Source organism: Grammomys surdaster, unplaced genomic scaffold (assembly GCF_004785775.1).
Source record: "Grammomys surdaster isolate TR1022 unplaced genomic scaffold, NIH_TR_1.0 126679, whole genome shotgun sequence".
Taxonomy (NCBI): Eukaryota; Metazoa; Chordata; class Mammalia; order Rodentia; family Muridae; genus Grammomys; species Grammomys surdaster.
The window spans coordinates 4,007,474-4,022,040 of NW_021621467.1; positions in this window are offsets into that span (position 1 = coordinate 4,007,474).

Sequence of the window (14,567 nt, forward strand, 5' to 3'; positions counted from 1 at the left end):
TTATTAATTTGGATACTGTCTCTGTGCCCTCTGGTTAATCTGGCTAAGGGTTTATCTATCTTGTTGATTTTCTCAAAGAACCAACTCCTGGTTTTATTGATATTTTGTATTGTTCTTTCTGTTTCTATTTGGTTGATTTCAGCCCTGAGTTTGATTATTTCCTGCCTTCTACTCCTCCTGGGTGTATTTGCTTCTTTTTGTTCTAGAGCTTTTAGTTGTGCAGTCAATTTGTTAGTGTGTGCTCTTTCCAGTTTCTTTTTAGGCACTTAGAGCTATGAGCTTTCCTCTTAGCACCGCCTTCATGGAGTCCCACAAGTTTTGGTATAATGTGTCCTCATTTTTATTGAATTCTAAAAAATCTTTTATTTCTTTCTTTATTTCTTCCTTGACCAAGTCATCATTGAGTAGAGAGTTGTTCAGTTTCCATGTGCACGTGGGTTTTCCATTGTTTTTGTCATTATTAAAGACCAGTCTTAGTCCGTGGTGATCTGATAAGATGCAAGGGATTATTTCAATCTTTTTGTATCTGTAGAGGCTTGTTTTGTGACCAATTATATGGTCTATTTTGGAGAAGGTACCATGAGGTGCTGAGAAAAAGGTATATTCTTTTGTTTTAGGATGAAATGTTCTATAGATGTCTGTTAAGTCCATTTGGTTCATAACTTCTGTCAATTTCAAAGTGTCTCTGTTTAGTTTCTGTTTCCATGATCTGTCCATTGCTGACAGTGGGGTGTTGAAATCCCCCACTATTATTGTGTGAGGTGTAATGTGTGTTTTGAGCTTTAGTAAAGTTTCTTTTATGTATGTAGGTGCCCTTGCATTTGGAGCATAGATGTTCAGAATTGAGAGTTCACCTTGGTAGATTTTTCCTTTGATGAGTATGAAGTGTCCTTCCTTATCTTTTTTGATTAATTTTGGATGAAAGTCGATTTTATTTGATATTAGAATGGCTACTCCAGCTTGTTTCTTGGGACCATTGGCTTGAAAAATTGTTTTCCACCCTTTTATTCTGAGGTAGTGTCTGTCTTTGTCACTGAGGTGCGTTTCTTGTATGCAGCAAAATTCTGGGTCTTGTTTGTGTATCCAGTCTGATAGTCTGCGTCTTTTTATTGGGGAATTGAGACCATTGATGTTAAGAGATATTAAGGAAAAATGATTGTTGCTTCCTGTTATTTTTGTTATTAGAGGTAAAGTTATGTTTGTATCTTCTTTTGGGGTTGTTGGAAGATTACTTACTTGCTTTTTCTAGGTTGTAGTTTCCCTCCTTGTGTTGGCTTTTTCCATCAATTATCCTTTGAAGTGCTGGGTTTGTGGGAAGATATTGTGCAAATTTGGTTTTGTCATGGAAAATCTTGGTTTCACCATCTATAGTGATTGAGAGTTTTGCTGGGTATAGTAATCTGGGCTGGCAATTGTGTTCTCTTAGGGTCTGTATGATGTCAGTCCAGGCTCTTCTGGCTTTTATAGTCTCTGGTGAGAAGTCTGGTGTAATTCTTATAGGTCTGCCTTTATATGTTACTTGACCTTTTTCCCTTACTGCTTTTAGTATTTTTTTCTTTGTTTTGTGCATCTGATGTTTTGATTATTATGTGACGGGAGGTATTTCTTTTCTGGTCTAGTCTATTTGGTGTTCTGTAGGCTTCTTGTATGTTTATGGGCATCTTGTTCTTTAGGTTAGGGAAGTTTTCCTCAATAATTTTGTTGAAGATATTTACTGGCCCTTTAAGTTGAGAATCTTCATTCTCATCTATACCTATTATCCTTAGGTTTGGTCTTCTCATTGTGTCCTGGATTTCCTGGATGTTTTGAGTTAGGAGTTTTTTGCATTTTGCATTTTCTTTGACAACTGTGTCAATATTTTCCACTGTATCTTCTGCATTTGAGATTCTCTCTTCTATCTCTTGTATTCGGTTGGTGATGCTTGCGTCTGTGACTCCTGATCTCTTTCTTAGGTTTTCTATCTCCATGGTTGTCTCCCTTTGAACTTTCTTTATTGTTTCTATTTCTAGTTTCAGATCCTGAATGCTTTTGTTTAATTCCTTCTTTGTGTTTTCTTCCATTTCTTTAAGGGATTTCTGTGATTCCTCTTTAAGGGCTTCTATCTGTTTACTTGTACTCTCCTGTATTTCTTTAAGGGAGTTACTTAATTCCTTCTTATAATCCTCTATCATCATCATGAGAAGTGATTTTAATTCTGAATCCTGCTTTTCAGGTGTGATGGGGTGTTCAGGGCTTGCTATATTGGGAGAACTGGGTACTGATGATGCCAAGAAACTTTGGTTTCCGTTGCTTATGTTCTTGCGCTTGCCTTTCGCCATCTGGTTAACTCTAGTGGTACCTGCCCTCACTGTGTAAAGCTGGAGTCTGTATTTCCAGTTATCTTGCTTATTGCAGAGCTCCTCAGGGTCTAGAGGTCTCTGTGGTCTTATGCTCCTAATCTCCTGGGTGGAAGAACTCCTGGGACTCAGGCCACCTCTTGGATCTGGAAATCCTTCTGCTCTGAGTGCAGTGGGTCCTCGATGACTCAGGGTTCAGTTTCAGCTGCTCTGAGTGCAGTGGCTCCTGGATGACTCAGGATTCAGTTTCTCAACAGGACAGGAGCAGACTGACTCTGTGTCTGCTCCAGCCCAGAGGACCAGGCAGGGGCGGAAGGGAAGTGGAATTCCGGAGGGGCGGGGCTTGTGTAGCTGCTGTGCCCTGGATGTCCCTGGCTCCCTGATGTATCTCTGGGGCTTAGGGAGTGAGATGGAGTTCTTACCAGCTGCTCTGAGTGCAGTGGCTCCTGGATGACTCAGGATTCAGTTTCTCAACAGGACAGGAGCAGACCGACTCTGTGTCTGCTCCAGCCCAGAGGACCAGGCAGGGGCGGAAGGGAAGTCGGTTGAACTCAGTCTTAAGCTAGCTTGTCCAAGGCTCTGGCTTCATTCTCAACAACTTCAGATAAAGAAAATATATACATATATATTTAAGATATATATATAAAATTATATCTATATCTATATAGATATCTGATATTTGATATCCAGTGAAAACATATGCCAATAACCTCATTATCAAGTTGAAAATACCACAAAAATTCCTTTGTGGACTTATTGAATGTTTCTGTGGTCAAGCACTGATTGTTTAACCTATGACTGTGCAGCTTATTGGGTCTGGTAGCTCACTTCTGCCCCCTAGTGTCACAAGAGAGTACTGTATGTAGATGTGCAAAGATCAGAATCCTAAATTTGTAGTAGGATTCCTACTGAATGTGTATCATGTTGTTACCATTGTAAAGTAAAGCAACAGCAGCAACGACTCCAAGACATCCTAAAATACTGGGATTGTCTGTGTTATGTAATATCATAAACTACCAGTTTAAAAACACTGATCTGTTTTTTTTTTAAACTGTTAAAAAGTACTTAGAGAAATGTTTGCAAACAAAGACAAAACATGCTCCTAGGCACAAATAACCACAATAATTTTCAATATAGCTATTTTATTGAATACAATGATCAATTTATAACAGTACTTAGGAATAGATTATTTGTTTCTTTTACCCTCCTTCCATATGAATGTGTGTGTGTGTGTGTGTGTGTGTGAAAGAGAGAGAATGCTTGCATGTATATGTGTATATGTAAATTCTATCTTTTCTTTTTATATAGTAGGTATGTGATAGTTTTAATAAGCATGAGTACATAGGCGCATATATTTGAAGATATGCTTAGATCAGGGTGTGGCACTACTTGAAAAGGATTAGGAGGTATGTCCTTGTTGGAAGAGGTAGGGCCTTGTTGGAGGAAGTGGGTCACTTGGGGTGGGCATTGAGGTTTCAAAAGTCCATGTCAGACTCTCTCTCTCTCTCTCTCTCTCTCTCTCTCTCTCTCTCTCTCTCTCTCTCTGATCAGAGTGTGGCTCTCCGCTATGGCTTCTGTGCCATGCTCCCGACCACGGGGAAAATAGACTAAGCTTCTGAAATTGTAAGCAAGCTTCCGATTTAATGCCTTCTTTTATAATAGTTGCCTTGGACATGATGTCTCTCCTCACTATTGTAACAGTGACAAAGACAAGGCACATTCAACTTTTACAGTGTGTATTAATACCCAGTCTTAGAAAAATAAGACAGGCTTATGTTTAATCTTATCAGACAATAATAAACAACTTTTGATTATTGCTATGTTATAGTCATTGGATGTCAAAGCTCTTTATTTGCTTGTACTTCTTAAGTTCTTAATTTTTTTCTTGGAATTTAAATTAAGAACAAAGAAGCCCTGGCTGTCCTGGAACTCACTCTGTACACCAGGCTGGCCTCGAACTCAGAAATCCACCTGCCTCTGCCTCCCAAATGCTGGGATTAAAGGCGTGCACCACCACCTCCCAGCTTCTTTGTATTAGACTGATAATAATGCCCTGAACTCCACTGAGGCTAATTATAAGTTTCATTTTCCATATACAGTTAACTTTTATTAAAGTGTCAATATCTTCATAATTTATATGTATTAATACATGCCAGTATTGCCCCAAATATTAATAAAGAAGCAATAAGACATTTTAAAGTCGTATTTTATATTTTTGAAGCATTTTTATGGTTACTAAAGATACTTATTGCAAGATTATGGAAACTGGAGGTCAGTAGAAGAAATATAACTGCATAACCAACACCATCTTTTTTGCATGACATATTTCAGTTGGGCAGATGGACTGTGTGCTCAGGTAAATGGAAGTTAATTCATCTCTTTAGCTCTGTGATAGCTGAATACATGCAGCCCACCTATGCGTTTATTCTGCTGTGAGATTTACCCTGGGTCTTCTTTGTTTTAACACAGTGCTTTGTAATTTACTATGTTTTGGGAAGTTTTGTTGCAGCATTGGACAGAACCATTACAGATTCTAACTTGAATCTTACTAACATTCTAAATAGAAAAAAAGATAATAAAATTAATTTATCTTAAAATAAATCCTGTTGTAGTTTATACATTATAGAATATATGATTTTTTTTAAATGAAGAGAAGGTTCAGTGTTGGAATTCTTGAAATCAGCAATCATGGAAATTTAGCATTCTGAAAGGATGAAAGACAATTATTAATTGTTCAGTCAAAATTCAGTGTATTTTATGTTGTTTGCATATTATTGTTGCTATTTGAGTTAGTGTGTCACTATGTAACCTTGAGCTAGCCTATTAAATTATTTTTACTTAGTTACATTTTCATATTAAATGCCATAAGTAAACTTAGCTGTGGCATATTACATCTACAACTGCATTTTAAAACGGTTCTACATGTGCACAACTCGTCCAAATATTAGTAAATTATTTAGGGATAGTGATTCTCGTCGACGCAAAAAGGAACAAGGAAAGTATAATGAAGCATAATCTGCTCAAAGACAGCAATTTCTTTACCTAAAATGTTTCCCATGAAGCCTATAAATTAAGTATGAGTATAAGGTATTTAATCTCTTGCTCTGTCTTGAGCATATTTTAAAAAAAGAAAATGGAAAATAAATGAAATGCCAACTTGTTTGTTTCTAAAATTTTCTGTAATTCAAGCATTTTTTTTGAGGCAGTGTGTTAGATAGCCCAGGCTGTCCTATAATTCCAGCTCCCAATGTAGCTGAAGATAGCTTTGATATCACTGCTCCTACCTCCTGCTTGCCTTTATATCTGGCTTTGTAAGTATAACATTTTAATTTTACTTAGTTATTGTCTTATAGGAGAAAATAGATGATAAAAGATAAAATGCAATACTGAAAAAATAAATTATCAATCAAGAGAAGAGGGTCAGAATCAGGTTGCCATGGGCTGGGAAAGCTGTACACCCGGGAAGCTGTATACCTGGGAAGAGGTGGGCACGGGAGGCTGTGGGTATAGGAGGCTGTGGGCATGGGAAGCTGTGGGCACGGGAGGCTGTGGGTACAGGAGGCTGTGGGCATGGTTTACTGCAGCAGTGTTCTTACTAGTGGTGTGGAAAAGATGCAGAGGCAGAACTCTGCCTTTGTTTCTGGTCCAGAGTGTCTCTGCATCATTCCATGGAGTGACTCTGTATCATTTCAAGTGAGAATAGTCATTTTGAGAGGGAAGACAAAAATTTTAGCCATGAAATAAAAACTGTCAAACAATAGATGAACAAGTGATCTGGATCCACCAGTGTTATTACCTTAGAATAGCTGTGGTCACCCAACAGAGCATCTCTGATTCACAAATGTCAACGTGCTGATAAAAGTGTATATGTGCTTTTCAATGAAAAGTTAATGAAGATTATTCAGACTACTGATGCTTGTATTCATAAGATAAGACACAAATTATGATTTTTAGAGTCATTTATTAAGGAACTAATGGAAAATATTTATAAATTTCATAATCTGTGATATGAACTTTCAAAACAAGACTTTAAATTACATTAACTCACTGTGGAATCATCACCATATAATTATTTAACTGATATAATAACGTGTACCTATTTTCAGTGGATATATTATTTCTTGTGTGAGCAATGACTGTACATACCTTCTTTATTTGAGCAACTGTAGTATTCGACCTTATGCTTTCATGAGGTAGACACAAATGAACAGTCATTTCATATATAAAAATAAATAACAATTTCAACAATTAAGTTGAAATACGTAAAACCCTTGACTTGTATGTCTAGAAATGGATAAGTTATTATAAAGGAAAGTCAGAATAAGTCCCAATAATACAAATTTACATTTCTTTTTCTTTCACTATTAAAAGAACAGATAGTTTGGCAGGCCAGGTGGTGGCATACACCTTTAATATAAGCATTTGGGAAGCAGAGGGAAGGGGATGTCTTTGAGTTCAAGGCCAACTTGATTTATGGAGTGAGTCACAGGATAACCATGAGTACATAAAGAGACCCTGTCTCAAAAACAAAAACAAAATCCAAATCAAAACCAACAAAAAAATCAGATAGTTCTAGAAAATACACTACTTGAGGTTTCCAAACAGCATAGATATTGTTTGGGGCTTCTACATGCTATAAACACTGGTTTTGCCTTTGCAACTATAAGGAATGTTTATGATGTTCTAGTTAGCTTCTGTGTTGCTATGATAACTACTATGACCAAAAAGCAACTTGAGGTCAAAGGGCATTTTTCGTCATGTAGCTTACAGTTCATCACAGACAGAAGCTAACACAGGAATGCAAACCAGGAAACTCAAGGCAAAAACTGAAGTAGAAATGGTGTAATTGCTCTGCTAATTGGCTTGCTCTCCATGGCCTGTTCAGCCTATTTTCGTACATACCACAGGACCACGTGCCCAGGGGTGGCACCACCCACAGTGGGCTGCGCCCTTTTACATCAACCAGGAATCAAAAAATGTCTCACAGAAAATGTCCACAGGTCAACCTGGTGGATTCAGTCTCTCAGTTGTGATTTGCTTTTCCCAGGTGATGCTGGTTTGTGTCCTGTTTCAAAACACTAATCTGCAAAAATGTCTAATTTTTTCTTTTGCTATTTTGAGTCTCAATCACAAGGCTTCACATGCTAGGTAAGTACTGTACCAATGAGCTATGTGTGTAATTCAAAACCTGATTTTTCTGGGGTGGAAAGTTGGGGCCATTTATCTTCTGGACCAGTGAACGCAGTTTGAAATTTTCTACAAGCTGTTTTCTCATATAGAAATGAGACATAAGTATTTTCCCACAACTAACAAAGTATTGTGCTTCCCTTTTGTTCAGCCTCCTGTGTACCAGATATGCTGCAGGAAACATGGGCATAGAAATGTCTCTCTGATATTGATTTCACTTACTTCTGCTGTACATCTGAGTGCTGTTACTAAATATTCGGATAGTGTTAGGTTTAATGTTTTCAGGGACCCTATATGGTTTCTTATGATAACTGTACTGATATTCCCAGTAAGAGTGACACGGATTTCCTTTCCTTGACACTTTCACCAAACACATTTTTTGTTGTTGTTACATATAACTTAATATGTAGTAATTTGAAGAAGAATCCCCACCATGGGCTCAAATATTTGAACACTTGGTTCCCAGTTGGTGGTGCTGTCTCGATAGGTTTAGGAAGTACAGCCTTGCTGGAGGAGATTGCATAGGAAGGAGGCTTTAGGATTAAGAGGCTTGTATAATTTTGAGTTTGCTCTCTTTGCCTCACGCTTGTAGTTGAGGGTGTGAGTTCTCAGCTTCCTGTGCCTGATGCCATGCTTGCTGCTTGTTGCTATGCTTTGCCACAGTGATGGACTGTTATCTCTCTAGTGCCATAAGCCCAAACAAAACTTTTCTCCTATAAATTACCTTGCTAATGTGTTTTACCATAGCAACAGAAAAGCAACCAATATATCACACTATAAACAAATGTTAATATATCATATACTATGAACTTTGATTATTCTTGTTCTTTTCCTATGAATAGACATCTATTTATATATCTTTGAAAAAATATGTGTCTTAGTTAGGGTTTTACTGTTGTAAACAGACACTATAACCAAGGCAACTCTTATATAGGGCAACATTTAATTGGGGTTGGCTTACAGGTTCAGAGGTTCAGTCCATTATTATCAAGGTGGGAGCATGGCAGCAACCAGACAGTCTTGGAGCTGGAGGACCTGAGAGTTCTACATCTTTATTCAAAGGCAGAAAGGATAAGACTGACTTCTTAGAAGCTAGGAGGAAGGTCTCAAAATCTACCTCTACAGTGACCCACTTCCTCCAACATGGCACACCAACTCCAACAAGGGCACATCTACAAATAGTGCCACTCCCTGGGCCAAGCATATTCAAACCATTACACTATGAAATATAAAGTCTCTTCTTCAGTGATAATTAAAACTCAATTGAGTGTGTTATGTATGTGATGACACCAAAGATTAAGTATTGGGCATTGAAGGATCCTGAGGAAGACAGAAAGATATTATGTTAAAGCCAAAGCAGAAAGGAAGAGAAGAAGCAGGTGGGTAGTATCATTTCTTTGTGGATAAATGTAAAGCTATTATTACTAAAATGATTTAGAACAGAAAGGAATCACAAAAATGATCAAGTAAAGAGAAATGTGTATGTTATAAGAGAATGATGACAATATGTACTCAGGGATTGAGAAGAGATAGACTTTAATTTTCAAATGAATTTAAAGGACACTTATTTGAAAGTTAGCAAACAGCATAGGATAGTAGCCTTGGGAGGGTATGTGGAAAAGGATATCTTTGCCTCTATGTTCATCTGCCTTAACTCTAGCTTCTGAAAGACAATATTTCTAAGGCATGTTTGCAGAAATGTGAGATCAAGGCAATGAATATTGACAGAATTTTCCAGCAGGAAGTACAGTGTTTGGGCTTTTCTTTCTTGTACTATGGCCCTGGGTGTTAATAAAGAATGGCTGAACAGACAGAAGCCATTTTGACCAACATGGTGATTCTAAAGACAAAGTAATGGACTGTGGAAGGAAGAACAGAAGGAAAGACATAGACTTCTGAAGATACTGTGGAGAGAGCATATTAGCCCTTGGTTCTAAACTCAGCTTCTTTACAGCAAATCAAGCTTCTGCTAGATTTAAGGAAATTCTTTTGTTTTGTACTGATGAACTTGCTTCTAACTAATGGGAGTTCTGCATCCCTAGGGCCTCTGAAGTTTCAAATGTTCATAGTAAGCCTCAAAAGGCAAAGAGAAAGCAAAAGTATGATTTGATCAATGTATCAATGAAATGTTCCACTTTAATGCTACACAAATGAACAGAATTGTGAGCATGCAGCTAGTTGTTCCTTTTCTCATTGTTAGTGACAGTCAGTGCAGTCTTAATAGATTTTGTATATAGCATCTATTTGGATGTATACAGAAGCATATGGACTATGCTATTCCATGGCAACAGACAGCATCAAAATTTTAATACCATAAAGAGATAGAGTTTATTATTTGTTCAGTGAACATATTTCACACACATTAACAAAGGCTCTTCTCTGTGGAATGATGTCATATTACATGCCAATTTCTTTGCATAGTAGGGAAGATTTTAGTGATGAACTGCTTACATTTCATTTACGAAGACTAGTCACATGATCAGCATGTGCTCTGAGGATGGGCAACTCTACCTTTCCTCATTCACAGAAGCAGGAGGGAACAAGCTAGGAGAAACAACAGACACCGACTATGCTGCTAAATTTTTACAGAATTTATGTGAAAAATTTCAAAGCATAGTAATGTTTTTACTTTTTGGATATGAAATTCCACATTAATTAATTTTGTTTCTTTAGCAAGGCTTCCACCCCTCCAAACAGGACAAAATAAACATTTCCTGATGAAAGTTTCCAGGAGACTAATCTCTTCTTAGCAGGTAAAGGGTAATTTACTTGAGAAATAAGTCTCTGCTTGAAGAGACATGCACTCAAATGTAAAGATTCATGAACACCCACACACGTTTATGCATCCTCTCTCCTGCAGACACTGACAGAGCATCTGCTAAGTGCCATTTAGATGAGGCTCACTGAAGTCAAGGCATAGGGAGAAGGAGTTAAAGAGAACCAGTTGGTCCTCTAAACACTTCTAAAAATCCTTTCTCAATCTATAATTTTATTTGGAATACAGCAACTATAGTACACCTTCCAAATACATTCAAATTACTACATACTTGGAAACTAATGACATAATTATGATATAGATGTCTTTATAACATTTATCCCAGTGGGAAAGGTCTAAAAACCTATACATCTATAACTCTGGGTTCTAGAGACACAATGCTGTATGGAGATCCTATGGGAAGATGACAGTGGTGGGGAATTTGGAAAGTTAATTCATCATGTGGGCACTAGAAGCCTTCTGAGATGCTAGAGGAAGGGCTTTGACCCCTAGCTATGATTAGCGTCTACTTGAATCTTTGCTCTATAATGACATACAAAAATGAAAGATGTCATTAGAAAAGGGCATTATGTTTTACACAACCTACACATTCTGAACTTGGGGAACTTGGCCAATAGGGCAATAAATCTATCAGAAAGAATGCCCTGCTACCAAGGCTGACTAGGCAATTTGGCATGATCCAGCTTACTATAGCAGCATTTAGACAGCATTAAGAAGACAGGTTTTAGGTCTATCTCCAAGGCTGTATCTCAATATGGATGTTGACTTTTTAGCCTTTGTTGGATTTCCAATAGTAATGCCTATGGAAAATGCAGTAAAGCAACTTCAGACTAAGAATGGTTCTGCTCAGAAACTAGTCATGACATCCCTTGCCAGACCTGCCCCAGTACCAGCACTCCTCAGTGACCAGCACTTGGGGAGTCTTACCTCTCATGTTGCTTTTCTGGATGTATTAGCTACTTTTTTGTTGCTGTGATAAAATACCATGATAAAAACCAATGTTGTCTTAGTTAGTGTTTTATTACTGTGAAGAGACACCATAACCATGGCAACACTTATAAAGGAATGGCTTACAGGATCAGAGATTTCATCCATTATCATTATAGTAGAAAGCATGGCAAGACACAGACAGACATGGTGCTGGAGAAATAGCTGAGAGTTCTAAATCTGTATCCTTAGGCAGCAGAAAGAGAGAGAGAGAGAGAGAGAGAGAGAGAGAGAGAGAGAGAGAGTGCTAACTTGAGCTTCTGAAACTTCAAAGCCAGCCAGCACATCCTCTAAGAAGGCCACACCTACTTCAACAAGGCCACATCTCCAATAACACCATTTCCTATGAGTCTATGAGGGGCCATTTCATTAAAACCACCAGAGAAGCTACAAGGGTTTATTTTCAATTACAGTTTGGAACAGTAAGCCATAGTAGCCATCATGTAGAGCCACAGGCAGAAGCTGGCTGATGACATTTTCATCCACACACAGGAGACAGTGAGTACAGGAAATGAGGTAAAGATATAAACTCTCAAAGCACTCCATCAGTGACATACTTCTCCAGCAAGGCTCCACCTCCTACACGTTCTAATAACCTTCCCTGGTGTTCAAATATGTGTGCCTATGGAGGACAATTTTCACTTAAAATACAGTACTTTACAACTGAACCACCACTCTGCGTTCAATGTCCATCTCAGAGTCCTCTACATTGACAAGTACAGAAAGGTAAATTGTTATTTCCATTTTACTGGATGGATTAAGTACTTCAACACTCTTTATATGTGATGAAATACATAATACACACACACACACACACACACATACACACACATTTTATAAACATGTAAGCTAAATGCTATATAAATTAGAGGTCATTGGCCTTCCAAGCAACGAGAAGTAGAACAAACATTGAGAAGCAGTTGTCCACGATTAGGTCAGTGTGAACATCCGAGGAAGGATGCATTGATGGCAGAGCTCTGAAGAAGGAAGTAAGGCTAAGGAACGCCATGTTACACAGACAACTTTGATGACACGGAGGCACTGAAGGCATTTCCCCTTTGTGTCTGAGACTTGGGAAATTAGTTGCTTTGCTTGCGTAACATATTTGGCTTGGTTGGTGCTGCCAAAGGGCAACATTTGCCAGCTATTTATATTAATTTAGAGAAATGAAAAATTCAGAAAGCTGAAATCAGGCCACAGAAGATACAAATTAGTTCTGTTACAGAAAGCTTAATGTCAGTGCTCATTTCCTGGAGCATGGTAAATATATCCAACGGTTTGTTTCTCATAGCAGAATGTTGCTACAGTTTCAGAGCAAAATGGGAAACAGCTCCCTCGTGAACAGCCTGACTAAATTTCTTAGGGCAGAAAAACATACACAAAAGTAAATGTTATGCCTCAGAAGTAAATTCTAAATCAGAATTTGTCAGATGCTTCTAATACTCAAACATCTATTTTAAAAACAGAATCAGAATTTCCATGAGATATCAGTAATTAACTTTTCTTTTTTCTTTTCTTTCCTTCCCTCGTGTTCCCTTCCCTTCCTTCTCCTCCCCTCTCCCTCCCTTCTCCTCTTCTTTCTCCTTCTTTCATTCCCTTCGTCTCTTTCATTTCTTTGTGGATGGGGGTGCTGGAAGAGTGACAGGAAGGTGTCCCTATGCCAACTTTGAGTTTCCTATGACCTCTGATTCTCCTGCTTCTATGAAACGTGCTAGGATTTCATAGATGTGCCACCAGACTTAGACTAAGCAACTTTTCTTATGGGAATCATTTCAGAAGACAAGGAACTGTCATCATAATGAATAAAATAGTTTGCAAATCGAAAGTATCAACAATAGTAAGAGGCAGGTTGGAGAGAAGGCTCCGTGGTTAAAAAGCACAGGTTAAACTTCCAGCGGATCAGGGTTAGATGGCCAACACTGACATGATGCCTCACAACTTTCTGTTACTACAATTTCAAGCTATCCTATGCTTTTTTGACCTCTTCTGGCCTCTGTGGGTAACAGGAACTGAAGTGGTGCACAGACACACCAGCAAGACAAAGCATGTATATGTTCAGTTAATAATTTAAAACAGCAGCATCTGATCTGTCTTGTGGTGTGGTGCCACCATCTTCCCGACTAGGGAAGGCCTGCAGTCATGAGCGGCAGAGGTGTCTTCTTGCTGCTGCTGCTGCTGCTGCTGCTGCTGCTGCTGCTGCTGCTGGTGTTGTTGCTGCTGCTGTTGTTGCTTCTGTTGCTGCTGCTCTTAGGCCACCAGTTCAGGTGGGCCAGAAGCACCGGCCTTGCCACCCACAAGACACCAGCATGAGAGATGGCTCTGCCAATCTTCCACACTGTCTCCACAAGGCTGGGCTGAGCCCAGACCATCTCACCATCCATGCAGGCCGGTAGAAATGAGACTCTAATGCTCAGGTTATCCAAAGGCTTTATATTTTTGGTAATGCTCAATAGCAAGATGCCCACACAATTGGAGATGTTTCCCAATTAACTAACCTAGATATAAGCTGTTACCCAGGACTGCTCTCCACACATGCATGGCCCTCCATCCTCCTACATCTTTGCCTCCTCCACTCCTCCTCTTCCTTCTCCTCTCTTCCTCTCCTTACTCTTCCTCTTCCTCTCCCTATTCCTCCCACCTTAGCTCCTCCCAACTTTCGGGGAAAATATGCCACTACACGTATTCATATAAAATAAACTAAAAATTAAAAAAGTACAACAATGCCAAGTAAATAGAAATAGTCTTCAACAAATGCTGGCCAGATACCATATCTAAGTAGTTTAGCAAGCCTTGTATGTAGTAAGTACAAACTTCATATTTTTAAATGAAACTATTTTTTGATATCAAATGCCCTTTGATATCAATACCAATAACTGCAATGTTAAAAAATGAGTCATATTGTAACAACAGCCTACTTTCATCTTTACAACAATCTCATGTGACGTGAATTATGATTGAGTTTCAAGACATATGCCAACTTACTGATCCCCACTCTTTCTGTGCTTATAGGAAAGGCATCAGGTTGAAGGGAAGGCTCTAAAGGTCATGTGAATCACCAAATGTCTCTGGTCATTTTATTTGTGCCTCATTTCACGTGTGATATTAGAACTTGAAGATCTCACATGAGTCACTGCTTCAACATTTCACAACCCTGGGACTATACCCATAAACCAACTGGAATAGATCTGTAAACAGGTGACCCTGGTTTCTCCATTCCAAAACCCTGAGATGTTACCCCAAAATCAACTGGTGCAGATCTGTCATATTTTCTGTCAAAGCCC